The 15,025-nt window shown below is 38.8% G+C and overlaps 1 protein-coding gene across 7 annotated transcripts in view; it reads right to left on the minus strand.

Annotated features, from left to right (window-relative positions):
- The window catches only part of IPCEF1 (interaction protein for cytohesin exchange factors 1), a 175,333-nt gene that overhangs the window by 125,027 nt on the left and 35,281 nt on the right, over nt 1-15,025 (minus strand). For 2 of the 7 annotated variants that reach the window (XM_040627985.1, XM_008688530.2), the window contains exon 2: nt 12,291-12,355. The exons of 3 other annotated variants lie outside the window; for them this stretch is intronic. The gene's annotated coding sequence lies outside the window, so the exon portion shown is untranslated. Of the gene's footprint in view, nt 1-12,290; nt 12,356-13,297; nt 13,422-14,589; nt 14,684-15,025 lie in introns of all 7 variants that reach the window. 2 more of the 7 variants (XM_040627979.1, XM_040627980.1) reach the window with 2 other exon arrangements.

Genomic DNA, 15,025 nt, shown 5'->3' on the forward strand with positions numbered 1-15,025 from the left:
GGGGAATGAACCATGAGAGACTGTGGACTCTGGGAAACAAACAGGGCTTCAGAGGGGAGGGGAGTAGGGGATTGGGATAGGCCGGTGATGGGTGGTAAGGAGGGCGCATATTGCATGATGCACTGGGTGTTATACGCAAATAAGGAATCATGGAACATCGCGTCAAAAACTGGGGATGTACTGTATGGTGACTAATATAACAAAACAAAAATTATTAAATAAATAAATAAATAAATAAATAAATAAATAAATAAATAAACTAGCAGGAAATCATTAAGCTGAGATCCCCTGGAATTGAATGTTTTCTAAAAGATAGTGTGAAAATAATGTTCAAATCCCTTTGAACACTACTCAAGATTATTTTTACTTTACTTTTAAATATCTCGAAAGATGTTCACATGGATTTAGCACTTCCGTCTGTTTTCCTGGAATTCTGTCAGTGGGGAAATGTTTCATATTAGTAATAATCATCCCACTCGTTGCCTAAGCCGTAAGTTTAAAAAATACAGATTTTTTTAAGACTTCATTTTTTAAGAGCAGTTTTAGGTTTATAGTAAAATTGAGAAGAAGGTACAGAGATGTCTCCTATACTCCCTGCCCCCACATGTGCATAGCCCCCCCATTATCAACATTACTCACCAGAATGCTGTATTTTATACCAAGGTTGAACCTACACTGACACATCATAATTAGCCAAAGTCCATAATATACTTTATAGTTCACTGTTGGTGTTGTACACTCTACGTTTATAAGAAAGTGTGCAGTGACATATATCTATCATCATAATGTCATATGATACAATATCATAGTATTTTCATTGCCCTAAATGTCTTCAGTGCTCTGCATATTCATTTCTCCCACCCCAAGCAACCACTGAACTTTTTACTGTCTCCATAGTTTTGCCTTTTCCAGGATGTCATACAGCTGGAATCATACAGTATGTAGCCTTCTCAGATGGGCTTCTTTCACTTAGTAATATGCATTAAGGTTTCCTTTATGTCTTGTCATAGCTTGATAATATGTTTCTTTTAAGCACTAAATAATATTCCATTGTCTGAATGTATCAATTTCTTTATCCATTCGCCTACTGAAGGACATCTTGGTTGCTTCCAAGTTTTAGCAATTGTGAATAAGCTGCTATAAACACCCATGTGCAGATTTTTGTATGGACGAAAGTTTTCAACTCCTTTGGGTAAATACCAAGAAGCATGATTGCTGAGCTAGCTATATGGTAAAATTATGTTTAGTTTTTAAAGAAACCACTGTGCTCCAAAGAAACTGTCTTCCAAAGTGGCTATTCCATTTTGCATTCCCATTAGCAATGTCTGAGAGTCCCTATTGCTCCACATCCTCACTGGCTTTTGGTGCTGTCAGTGTTCTGGATTTTGGTTATCGTAATAGGTGTTTAAGTGGTTATCACAATTCTGTTTTAATTTAATTTCCTAATGACATATGGAGCATTTTTACATGTTTGTTTCATATGCTTATTTGTCATCTGTAAATTTCCTTCGATGAAGTGTCTGTTAAGGTATTTAGTCCATTTTTTAATATGGCTGTTTATCTTCTTACTGTTGAATTATAGGAGTTCATTGTGTTCATTTTGGATAACAGTCCCTTATCAGACGTATCTTTTGCAAATACTTTTTCCCAGCCTGTAATTTATCTTCTAAGTGTCTTTGTTGCCTTTTGTAGAGAAGTTTTTTATTTTAACGAAATCAGCATACTAATGTTTTCTTTCATGGCTCTCGTCTTTGATGCGGTATCTAAAACAGTAGCGCCATACTCAAGTTCATCCAGGCTTTCACCTACACTATCTTCGAGGAGTTTTGTGCTTTATACATGGGTCTATGATACAGTTTGAAACAAAGTTTTCCCCATCACCTCCTTAAGTAGAGATAATCACTTTTGTGAAGGCTGTATGGTCTCTGTCTAGACTCATTTCTTTGCCTGTGGATGTCCAGTTATTCCAGCACCATTTGTTGAAGAGACTATCTTTCCTCCATTGTATTGCCTTTGCTCCCTTGTCAAAGATCAACTGACAACATTTATGAGGGTCTATTTCTGGGCTCTCTATTCTGCTCCACTGATCTGTTTACCTTTTTTTTTTTAAGATTTTATTTATTTATTTGATAGAGAGGCAGCCAGCGAGAGAATGAACACAAGCAGGGGGAGTGGGAGAGGAAGAAGCAGGCTCCCAGCGGAGGAGCCTGATGTGGGACTCGATTCCAGGACTCTGGGATCACGCCCTGGGCCGAAGGCAGACGCTTAACGACTGAGCCACCCAGGTGCCCCTGATCTGTTTATCTTTTTATCAATACCACACTGTACTGATTATTGAAATTTCATAGTAAGTCTTGAAATTAGGTAGTGTCAGTCTTCCAACTTTGTTTTTCACCTTCAATATTGTTATGCTATTCTGGGTCTTTTCCCTCTACATAAGAAGAAACATCCTTGCCTTGTTCCTGATATTAATGGGAAAGATTGCTCACCATTAAGTATGGTGTTAGCTATAAGCTTTTTGTAGATAGTCTTTATCAATAGCCTATCAATATAACTATAAACAGGTAGTTCCCTTCTCCTCCTAGTTTACTGAGAGTTCTTAACATGAATTGGTGTTAGAGTTTGTCAAATGCTTTTTCTGTATCTATTGATATGATCATGTGATTATTCTTTTTAAATCTGTTAATGTGATGGATTGCATTAATTGATTTTTGAATGTTGGACCAGCTGTGCATAAAAAAGATAAATCTCACTTGGTTATGGTGCATAATTCTTTTTATACTTTTTTGGATTAGATTTACTATTATTTTATAGAGTACTTTTGCACCTTTGTTCATGAGAGATATTGGTCTGTAGTTTTCTTGTAATGTCTTTGTCTGGTATTGGCATCAGAATAATGTTGGCCTCAGAGAGTGAGTTAAGACATAATCTCTCTGTTTCTATCCTCTGAAAAGATTGTAGAGAATTGGTATAATTAGAATTTGCCAGCCAACCCACCTGGAACTGGTGCTTTCTGTTTTGGAAAGTTATTTATTATTTATTCATTTATTATTTATTATTGATTCAATTCTTCAGTTCTTTAATAAGTATAGATCTATTCAGATCATCTATTTCTTCTCATGAGTTTTGGCAGATTGGGTCTTTCAAGGAATTGGTCCATTTCACCTAGATTGTCAAATTTGTGGGCACAGAGTTACTCAGAGTATTCCTTTATTATTCCTTAATTTTCATAGAAGCTGCAGTGATGTCAGCTTTCATTTCTGATATTTGTAACTTGTGTCTTCTCTCTTTTTTTTTTTTCAGTTAGCCTGGCTAGAGGTTTACTGATTTTATTGGTCTTTTTAACAAACCAGCTTTTGATTTCATTGATTTTCTCTAGTGATTGCCTGTTTTCCATTTCATTGATTTTTACTCTAATTCTTAACTATTGCTTTTCTTCTTCTTACTTTGGATTTAATTTGTTCTTCTTTTTCTAAGTTCCCAAGACAAAACTTAGATTATTGATTTTAGATTTTTCTTCTTTTCTAATATATGCATTCAATTCTATAAATTTCCTTCAAGCACTGTTTTTGCTGCAAGATTCTTCTTTTTTAAGCCTATATATTTATATTTCATAATGGCCGAAAAACATGATGTGTAAAGGACAGATCTTAAAAAGATCTGTTTTTTAATGTCTCATCTGTTATGAGTATTTGGGGTTTTTAAATTTTTTAAATTTTCCCCCAACTTTTCATTTTGAAAGTTTTTGAAACTATAGGAAAGCTATGCGAATATTTAACAATGAACACCTGGATAGCCTTCACTAGATTCCTAAATTATTACCATTTTGCCACATTTGCTTTATCTCTCTGTCTTTACGTATAAATATTTGGCCAAGCTATTTGGGAATTACTTATAAAGATGGTTCATCCCTAAAAACTTTAGCATGGACATCACCTCACACCTGTCAGAATGGCTAAAATCAACAACACAAGAAACAACAGGTGTTGGAAAGGATATGGAGAAAGAGGAACCCCCTTGGAATGTTGGTGGGAATGCAAACTGGTGCAGCTACTCTGGCAAATAGTATGAGATTTCCTCAAAAAGTTAAAAATAGAATTACACCAAGATCCAGCAATCACACCACTAGGTATTTATCCAAAGAATACAAAAACGCTAATTCAAAGGGATACATATACTCCAACGTTTAAAGAAGCATTATTATCTACCATAGCCAAATTATGGAAATAGCCCAAGTGCCCATAAACTGATGAATGGATAAAGAAGATGTGTGTGTGTTTGTGTGTGTATCTACACACACACACACATATAGATAGATAGATAGATAGATAGATAGATAGATAGATAGATGATAGAATGGAATATTACTCAGCCATCAAAAAGAATGAAATTTTGCCATTTGTGATGACATGGGTGGAGCTAGAAAGTATTATACTAAGTGAAATATGTCAGTCAGAGAAAAACAAATGCCATATGAATTCACTCATATGTGGAATTTAATAAACGAAGCGAATGAACAAAGGGGGGGGCAAAAGAAAAGAGAGAGAGAAGCAAACCAAGAAACAGACTCTTAATTGTAAAGAACAATATGATGGTTACCAGAGGGGAGAGGGGTGAGGGGATGGGGTAAATAGGTGATGGGGATTAAGAAGGGCACTTGTGATGAGCACAGGGTGATGTATGGAAGTGTTGAATTGCTATATTGTACACCTGAAACTAACACTACACTGTGCGTTAATTGGAATTTAAATGAAAACTTAAAAAAAACTTTAGCATGTACTTCCTGAGAACAAATATCCTACCATGATTACGTAATAATAAGCATACTTGGGAAATTTGAAGTGCTATCATTACATAATATGCAGTGCAAATCTTCCCAATTGTCTCAGGAATGTCCTTTTCAGTCTGGGTATTTATTATATTTTATTTTAAATCCAGGAGTCACTCAAGGTCACCATTGCATATATTGTCATATGTGTATAGCTCCTTTTGTCTTTGACAACCGACATTTTTGCAGAGTCCACTTGTTTTTGCATAATGTCCCTCAAAACTGAATTTATCTAATTGCTTCTTCACAATTAGACTCAGGTGAAAATTTTGGCAGAGGCACACATGTGAAGTGGGAATGCTTTTTTTATATACATTAGAAAAAAACAAAATAGATTAACATTTTCTTTCAATCATTAACACTTGGGGATTGCCTCCTATAAAGTAAATTTAGAGTCCCAGTTTGCAATTTACAAAATGCTCTGATATGGATTCATTTACTTAATGTGCACACCCACCCCACAAGGTGGGTATTTGTAATTATGTTTTCTTGCTGAATGCAAATTTATCCAAGTTTATAGAACCAGGAAGACTGTATCTATGGCCAAAATTTAAGCGTAGAAATACCGTAAATATCACGCTGAGGAAGAAGCCCTGTGCTTTCATGTCAAATAAATCTAGACATTTTTTCTCTTCTACAACCTGTTAACACTCCATTGTCCAAACTTCGTGCCTTACAGTTTTAGTTGTATGTTCAATTATAAGGTAATGTAATATTATGCTTTATCAAAACATTTCCAACTGTAATGATTTGAAATTACAATAATCAAAGCGGAAACAATATAAAAGTGGATGAGTGTTAGCTGTATTGAATGCCAAGTAATTGGCTTTTGTTCATGTTTATGTCTTTGCATTTCGTACGACTAGTAATTCACCAGCTCTTCTTTTTTCCCCTGAAGACTTTTTTGTCAATTCCTTCTACTTCCCAGAGCATGAAAATAGCATTGTTTCATAGCATAGTCATCAGTATTTGCACAAGGACTTCTTAGCATATTAAATTAATAACTTTTTCATTTTCCTTTTACCCCCGGGCCTCACAATCCCAGTATTGTTTAGTTTAGGGTCAAATCAAGAAAAGTTTGGCTATCAGTGTATGTAACTTGATTCACAATCGGTAGCATAGATCCTTAAGTAGACAATCCAGCCAGAAAGAGCATAAAGAGGTTTTCCAAACTGGGAGTTAAAGGTACTGGTGGGGATAAAAGCCAGACAACTTTCACAGTAATACTGAAATTCAGAAAGCAGTACCACCCATGTCCAGGTAAGGACAAGTGCAGATGCTTATTTGGGTGGTGTTCACACTCAGATATACTATCTAAATCATTTTGAGTTTTGAAAGGTCTTGAAGAAATAGGGTGATATTTTCCACCAATAAAAACCACTTTGCCAGAGCGCCTCAAGCTCAGATGACAGACCAGGATCCACTTACATTTTCATCCGTGCACGGTTTCCCAGCACTCGGTGATTTGAATACCTCATTTCAAAGTAAAAGAGTAATTTCAAATGCCTACATAATGGGTGTGATATTACTGTCCTTGTCCAGTGATCCATTTCATAAGGAAGCAGAGACAGAATCCTGGAAATACTCAACAAAGGAACAAAACTCCTTCTTCAACTTTCACAGAGTTCTGCAAGCATATCGTTTTCTTTTGAACTGGCGTATTATTCACCCCTTAAAAGAAAAATCTACATTTTAATCCTAGGAAATGCATTATTCTCATTGTTCATTTGGATTCGTTTTCAGGCCGAAGACAGTAAAGGAAGCTGCATTGGATACCCCGGCCTTGAGCACGTAAATTGTCATGGGCCAGAGTGATGAAAAAATTTTCAGCTGTGAAGTCTTTAATAGAACATATATCATTCATTTTTTCCTACCAATCCTCAACAACAGACTATTATCATCAAATAACAATAAGAGAGGCTGCCTGCAGTTAATTTAATCACTGTAATTTCCCCCAAAAATAAAGACTGATGTCTTTTGAAAATTATTCCATTTATGTCTTTGAAAATGAGTTCAAATTTGTTAAAATTACTACTTTCAATACTATATTAACTTCCACCAAGTGTTATTAGTTATTCTCACAATCTTCCTAGAGCAAGAAATGACACCAGTGCCCCATTTTTTTTATTCGGTAAAAATTCAACTTTGAGATGCCACAATTATTTTTAAAACTTTGCTCGAGCTCAGTTCACTTAAGGTTTAATCTGACCCTTTTCACATACATCCTGAGAAGCCATTTCTCGGCTTAAAAACAAAAACACCCAAAATTCATCTTATTGGATCGCATAAAATCAAATTATATACCCACTTGAAAATAAGTAGCAGATAAGTAGAGAGAAGGGGTTACAGAAACAATGATGAAGATACCAACAGCCAACATGTATTGAGCTCGGATCATCACTTGATTTGTGCAGTCCTGTGCTAAATGCTGTGCACGCACTGATCATTTCGTTTCCATAACAGCCCTAGGAAATGGGTCCTGTCTTTATTCCCATTTTACAGTAAAGACTACTGCCATGAAGTCTGCTGCTCTTGCGGGCATCTGCAGCCTGTGTGCCCCCCAACCTCCGCTAGCCCCCCGCCCCCCACACACACCTGTTGCTGACCATTACTTTGATGAGGACTCTTCCTTTGACTACATGATGAGCTCTCTCCCTTCGGAACCCACAGACACTCTAGAAGAAGGAAGGGAAGGAGTAAGAACAGGGAGGGTCAATGCCCAGAGCAATGCCTCCTTCCACGGGGCCAGACTTCCTTGCTCATCTTGGCTTTAAGCAGGGTTCCCAGGGCTCTCCCTCCAGTCCAGCTCCTTTTGGGGACCTGGACTTCAGGCAAGTGTGTATTGTCTAAACTGTAACTGCTGAGAAGTTTTGCCCCCCTTCCCCAGGGCTCTGGGACCCCCTGCGATGCACCTTTCTGAAGCTGTTCAGCTGCTCACCCACCGCTCACTGGTTCTGCCAGCGGGGAGGCAACCCGCTTTGACACGCAGGTACGCCTTGGCGGTAGGTTGGCTGCAGCCTAACATCACAGACCATGTTGGCAGACTCTCATCCTGATGCGGCTCAAAATACTATTATTTTGGATAATTTGAATAATTATAAATTATTCCAAATTATTAGCTATGTGAAGGAGGCAAAATTTGTGACTCTCAGACTTTTCCATGTTTTGATCCTTGATGTAGGGTGAACTCTGTGTACATTTGATGAGGATGAAGGCAAAGCACTGAGAAAAATGAAAACAAGGAAGAGGAACCTGAAGGAAAGGAGGCCTTGGGGGTGAGGAATTCCTAGGTGTGTGATTGTCTGGACCTTGACCGCCAGAAAGGCCAGGCTCGCGGAGGCAGGGGAAAGGAGCTTCCCTAGAAGGGGACTTCAAGAAGGCAGAATTCTAAGAACAGAATTCACCTCTCAGTTTTGTCACTCTCCCCTACTCCGCTTCTCCCAGAGGCCACAATCACATCTTTCAAGCTCATCAGCCCACCCCAAAGTTCCGCCACCCTACCGAGACATTCCCATGAGTAGAGACTCATCTGTCAACTTCCTCCACGTAGGAAAATTCTCCTTCTGTTCCTTTCTCTGACCAAAATGGGTATTTGAAATAAAATGCTGTTTACATGGATGTCAGCACCTGTGGTTTTGCGTAAAGGCACAGAAACATTAAAGTGAAGGAGGCTGACAGGACCCACCCATCCCCAACTTCCCATGGTGGAAGGGAGGAGTGGATAGCCTGCAGGTGCTGAATGTTTCTCACATCGTGAATCTTCCCCCTTCCCTTCCCTATTGGTCTGAAGTCACTACATTTCTTGTTGTTTGGTCCTTCTTGCAGCTTCCTGATCACCACGGTGGGCATGTGTTTTAAACCCAAAGTTGATAGACACGTCTGACAGTGGTGCCTGCTACCAAGTGCTGGAAGGGACGAGTTATATTCAAGACCCGTGTTCATCATGTCCTTACTCCAAAGTTGGCTCTCCCAATAACCACATCATCAATTCCACTTCTTAGAAATAAAGATTTTTGTATAAAAAAATACATAGTTGCATTGTTATAAACTTAAAAATGCAACAGAAAAGTTAATCTATTAAAGTTAACCCATCATCTCAAAGCCCAGAGAGACCTACTCTTAATGTGTATTTCCTGCTCCATTTTCTTCCATCCATTTGGAAAATCTGTAATGTAACCAGGGGTATTCTATATATATAGCTTTGTGTCTACAAGGCCTAATCTTAGGGCTCTGCATGGACGTGGATTATAGCTAATAGTTGAGCTGCTTGACAACTCACATTTAGATCCTTTAATCACGGCAGAGGCCCTGACGTTCCACTAACTTTATCAGGCATGTATGAGATTTTAGACAGCACCCTAATGAGCTGTAATGCTCTGAAGAGCATTCTTTTCTTATCTCAGTTGTTGAGCAGAAGGTCCTAGGGGGCCGGGTAATCTGAACGTCCACATGTGCATTTTCAGTGTTTGCAAACCAGCACATAAAGCAAAGAAGAGCTTTTGAGAACAAGACCAGTAACACTTGGAAGGCTCCATGATTGGGGCAATCTCAAATATCTCATTGTTTAATGCCTCTATGTTCTTTTAGGGAAAGAGCTGCGTAAACGGCAGGATGCAAAGATTGTTTAACTCAAATTCACTGTTAATAGGAAAACAGAAGATTTAGGATCATCTGGCTCAATTCTAGAGAACCATAAAATAATCTCCTTAAAAAAATGTAAGGACACATTAGAAAAATATATTGCAATGATATTTCATATACACACCACTTTGATTTAACAATTTCTCAAATTGTCCCCCAAATGTCTTTTTAGAATTAGTTTGTAGAAAATTTCTCAATAATAACTCAGACTAAATTTAAGCCAGCAGTTTAACTTCCCAAACACTTCATGAGTTATTAAGTAATCAATTATAGAATCTCAAATCAAGAGGACACTTTTATTTGTTTGGAATGTGCCCAGTTAATTCAACTGAAAAATGATGCAAACTCGAAAGCAAAAGAAATAGAGAGTAGACTTCCTTTAACAAATGACATACTGGGGGTGCCTGAGTGGCTCAGTCCCTTAAGCATCTGCCTTTGGCTCCGGTCACGATCTCAGGGTCCTGGGATCGAGCCCTGCCTCCTACTCCTCCCTCTCCCTCTGCCCCTCTGCTCCTGCTCTCTCTTTCAAATAAATAAATAAAATATTTTTAAAAAGTGAAATACTGTTAAGTGTCTCTTCTCCTTTCAGTGGAGCATGAGCAACTCTTATTTAGATTACCAGCATCGACGTTTCCCCTTTCTTTTTTTTTTTTTTTTAAGATTTTATTTGTTTATTCGACAGAGATAGAGACAGCCAGCAAGAGAGGGAACACAAGCAGGGGGAGTGGGAGAGGAAGAAGCAGCCTCATAGCGGAGGAGCCCGATGTGGGGCTCAATCCCATAACGCCGGGATCATGCACTGAGCCGAAGGCAGACGCTTAACCGCTGTGCCACCCAGGCGCCCCACGTTTCCCCTTTCTTACTCTCCATCCTCTTTCTCTCTCTCTCTCTCTCTCTCACACACACACACACACACACACACTCATGTGATATCAAAGGAAGAAATGACACCATATTTCTATTTGTTGGGGTATTTCATCCAGAAGCTTTCAGCAAATACTGCTATTTCCTTCACAGAAGGGTTGTGAACCGTCCATGACTTAAAATGCTGCTGTGAAGGGTTAGCCTCCTCAAACGCTGACCAGTCAGGCTCCAGCAAGTGGTTTCATGAAGTCGGGTACCTGCTCCCTGCCCAACCGTGTGTCAGTACAGCGAGGGCAGAGGGAGAGCCTAGGCAGGGCTGCAGAGCCCCTGGGTGGGGCGGGTGTGTCTGCACTTGTTGGTTTCACCTTGGACTGCAGGGCACACTTGCATTCAAAGAAAGGATGCTATGACTTAAAAAAAAATTGTTCTGAAATTGTGAATCGATACCCTTCTGATCTATTTTTCCAAAATTCACACATTCTATGCCTGAATAATTTATAAAGCAATCGTTGGGTTAGCATACAATGAAAACCCATTTTTAGAACTGTTATAAGCCAAGTGAAGCTAATGTTGGACATATTACCACCTCGAGGCCGCCATCCTACTGCTCATTTTCTAAGACTTCATGCACAAAGGAGGAAATTTTCCCCACTACTATGTGTCTCGCATCTCCTCCCAGAAGGAAAGGACACCTTCTGTCCATCTCCATTAAAAATAAAGGACAGGTTTGGTCTCTTTGTGGGTAAAGACCAAAAAAGAGGAAATTTTAGGTTAAACCATTATATCAAGAGTATTCTCACTTATTCTAAACCTCTGAACATTTTTATTTTTAATTGAATGTAGACCTTGAGAGAAATGGATTTTTTTTCTTTAACAAACAAGCAAAGTAGAAACCTCCCATCCAAACTATATTGAAACAAGTAAACATTGTACTTTCCATCAGCTTGGAAGAAGCAGACATTTCATGTGCTCAGCAATTTACTCTGCTTTTAGATGAAATCAATAAACACTCCCCTTCCATAGGTAATAAAATTAGAATTCTTAAATTCGAAAACAGCTTTTATTATTGTCAGCAAGGACTGACCTTAATGGAGAAGTTACCTTGATACTCGAACCCTGCAAAGAAGAGCTGCTGACCAACTATTCTAAACCCAAAGTGAGTATCTTTGTTAGACTTGCTCCACATGTAACAGGCTTGTCATCAATAAATCTATAAAGTAAGTTAACTCAGCCACTTTCCGAAGCATATATTTTGCAGCCAGTTATTTTGGGGTATTTGCCATAAAGTTATATTAATCAGTTAAAATATTCCATGTGTGCTGTACTGAGTTTCATAGTTGAAATGAGCATATGGTTCTATCAGGTTTAAATTTTCCAACATAAAATCACTGTGGTCATATTATGGTCCATGTATCTATGGCCTTAAATATCCTCGTATCTATGAATGGAAATGGATCCCAGGCTGTTCCTAGTGGCCTTTTCTCATGCTGATCTTAGGCTGGTATGTTCTGAAATATTTGTCTTATTGGAACCTATAGTAAGATCATACTCCAGCAGCTGGGAACAGGGTCCTTCCAGAAAAGGGTCCACATTCCCAGTGTCAAAGAACTTGGAAAGATTTGGCCTCTGAGACATAGTAGGGAAAATTTCCCTCTACATTCCGTCTTGGCCTTGCTCTCTTGAGCCTATACTCTAAGGAATCTTTTTTTTTTTAAGATTTTATTGATTGATTGATTGATTGATTGATTGATTAGAGAGAGAGAGTGCAAGCACACATGTGCAAAAGAGAGCACAAGCTGGGAGGGTAGCGGCAGAGGGAGAGGAAGAAGCAGACTCCCCACTGAGCAGGGAGCCTGACTCAGGGCTTGACCCCAGGACCCTGAGATCATGACCTGAGCCGAAGGCAGATGTTTAACTGACTGAGCCACTCAGGTGCCCCTACTCTAAGGAATCTTACCAGAGGGTTCTGTGAAGATGCTATGAAGATGGCTGAAGCCTCATGGAGGCAGTCCTTGGAGAGTGCTGGGGAAGAGGAAAGCAAAAAAAAATCACATGAGGGTGAGCTACCAGTTCTGAGAGCAGGCATCTCTAGAAATGGACATACTCGTTTTGTAGTTAATGGGATATACTTATGTTGCTTACACGTTCTTCCTTGTACGGTTAAGTTATTGCTAGCTTTCAAGTATAGTAATAACTTCCTGGAACATTCTACTTCCCACTGGCCAATTCACCTGGCATGATAACATGCTGGCTCAGGGCCAGAAGTCATATTACAATATGAACAAGTCCTGTATCTCCCTGTGTCAGTGGGTAGCAGAGGAAAATAAGGTTTCCGGTGTGCAGAACCAGAAACAAGTTTATGCGGAATTCTTCCAAATGTAAAGCTCACAGTTGAAAGACGCATGAGCGAGAAATCCTAAAAATTTACATTACCAGTAATCAACTGGAAAGCCAGAAGAAGTTTTTCTAAACAATCAATAAAAACAAAAGAGCAATTCTGATCAACTTATGCTAGATGAAAGACGGGAATATCTCTCTATGTTCTCCAAACAAAATGACTTTACAAAATCATTGTCATATAAAGAGGCAACCAAAAAGCACGCAGCTTGAAATGTAGGGGAATGGATTTGAGAGGTACGTCAGGCACTTACTTTTAAAATTATCTTATTTTTCTGGATTAATGTGTTGCATTTGGTATTTTGTCAGCTTTTCAAAATTTGAAATTTATCCTCATTTCTGTTATGTCTTTTAAATACTAAGTTTCTTACAACTCTCTCTTTGTAATTTTGTATTGTTTTCCTTAAGAAGACTCTCCAAATCATTTAAGATTCAGGCCCCACAAAGTCTGGATCGACCCCGCTATCCGATCCCTCTCATGACAGCTTGGTCTCAGCTGGGCTGTGGCAAAGGATGGGGTGGTGGTGGAGGAGGTTGGGGAGGGGTGGGTCTGGGGGCTGTACCCACATCAGTGTGGTCATCTCCCGGGGCCTTGCAATAGTAGTAGTCTGAGATTTCTGATGTCCTCCAAGGGGCATGAGAATTTCAGGCACAAGATTCGAGGCTGTGTGATCCAGGCACCCCTCCGACCCTGAAATATTAGCGTTGTATGTTGTTAAATATGCCTGCAGGTTTCCTGTTCTCTAAGCTAGTAAAGCATTTGTTTACTTTCCAGCACAGAATAGCTGTATTCTCATATTTGCCAGGAGTGTTAAATCCAACTGGCTGGCTCTCAGTCCATGTCAAACACTCAGTTACAATAAGCAATACTTATATAATATGTTCAAAGGCATATCCATTACTCTATATCCCAGAGTGATTTATTACTCAGAGCACTGAGACTTCAAGAGGCCTCTGATTACCTAAAATTGTATGGAGAATTTAATGTGTGTCTTCTTTTATAGCTTTCATCATAGTCCCAAATTCATCCATGACATGTAAAAATTAATAATCACTAGTTTACATTTTGAGAGTAAGTACCTCCAACGAGGTGGTACTAAAAAATGGTAATACTCCATACCTCCAAAAAGGTTTTTTAAATTACATTACATAATTTTAAACCCATTTCAACAGTAAGCTGGGCCAGCAGAAACATATGTCATTGATTACACTGAGAAATTATAAGAGATAGACCAATGAAACAAAGGAAGCTTTTAAACGTACCATTAATTTCATTATAGTGTATCATTACTATGGACTGAATCAGGTTGCCCCAAAAATTCAAAGGTTAAAGCTCTACCCCCCAATATGAAGGTATTTTGAGATGGGCCTCTTAGAGGTAATTGGGCCACCAGGTGGAGACCTCATGATGGGCTTAGTGCCCTTAGAGAGAGACGAGAGAGAGCACTCTCTCCTCCCTGTGAAGACACAGCAGGAAGATGGCCCTATGCAAGCTGGAAAGACAACTCTCACCAGAAATTGACCATCTCGACACGCTGATCTGGGACTTCCAACCTCCAAAACCGTGAGAAATAAATTTCTGTTGTTTAAGACACCCAGTCAATGGTGTTTTGCTATAGCGGCTTGAGCTGACTAAGACAGTCATTATGAGGCAAGGTCTATGGACGAAATTTCTCTCTAGTTTCAGTAGACAAAACGTTGGCATCTCATTTGATTTTACAGGAGATGTGATCATGAATCTATAACTGTTTCTTACCCTTTGCGCTGCGTATCATGAAACTTAGAATCAATACGTCATCGTCCTCAGCAAAGATCTAGAGCTTCCCACATACACTTTGTGTCTTAACCTTCACACTAACCTTTTCTTCTCATCCACTTCCTTGCAATTTCACTCCGTTTTGCTGTATGCATTTATGCAACTTGCCTCAAATCCTTTCACAAACAAGGCAGGTTCTAAGTAAGAATATGAATAAACAAATGAAGGAATGACATTTCCACTTGAGAATTAAAAATACAAGTGTTCATTACTGCATTTGGAATTATATACAAATAAGTATTTGAAGAAATTCATCTCAACCATGCTCACAAACCTGTGAAAATGATTTAGGTATGCCAGGCGTTCTTAACTTAGGGCTCCTAGACAGTCCAGGAGTCTGTACACTTAGATGGGGGAAAACTGATCTTCATTCTCACTAATCGCTAACTGAAATATAACATTTCCTTCAAACACAAATATTGGCAACAAACCACGGAAGTATTTAGCAGTATCTGTGAATTTGTTTCCTGTAGAAATCC

The sequence above is a fragment of the Ursus maritimus genome, unplaced genomic scaffold (assembly GCF_017311325.1).
Source record: "Ursus maritimus isolate PB19 unplaced genomic scaffold, ASM1731132v1 scaffold_13, whole genome shotgun sequence".
In the NCBI taxonomy this organism is placed as follows: domain Eukaryota; kingdom Metazoa; phylum Chordata; class Mammalia; order Carnivora; family Ursidae; genus Ursus; species Ursus maritimus.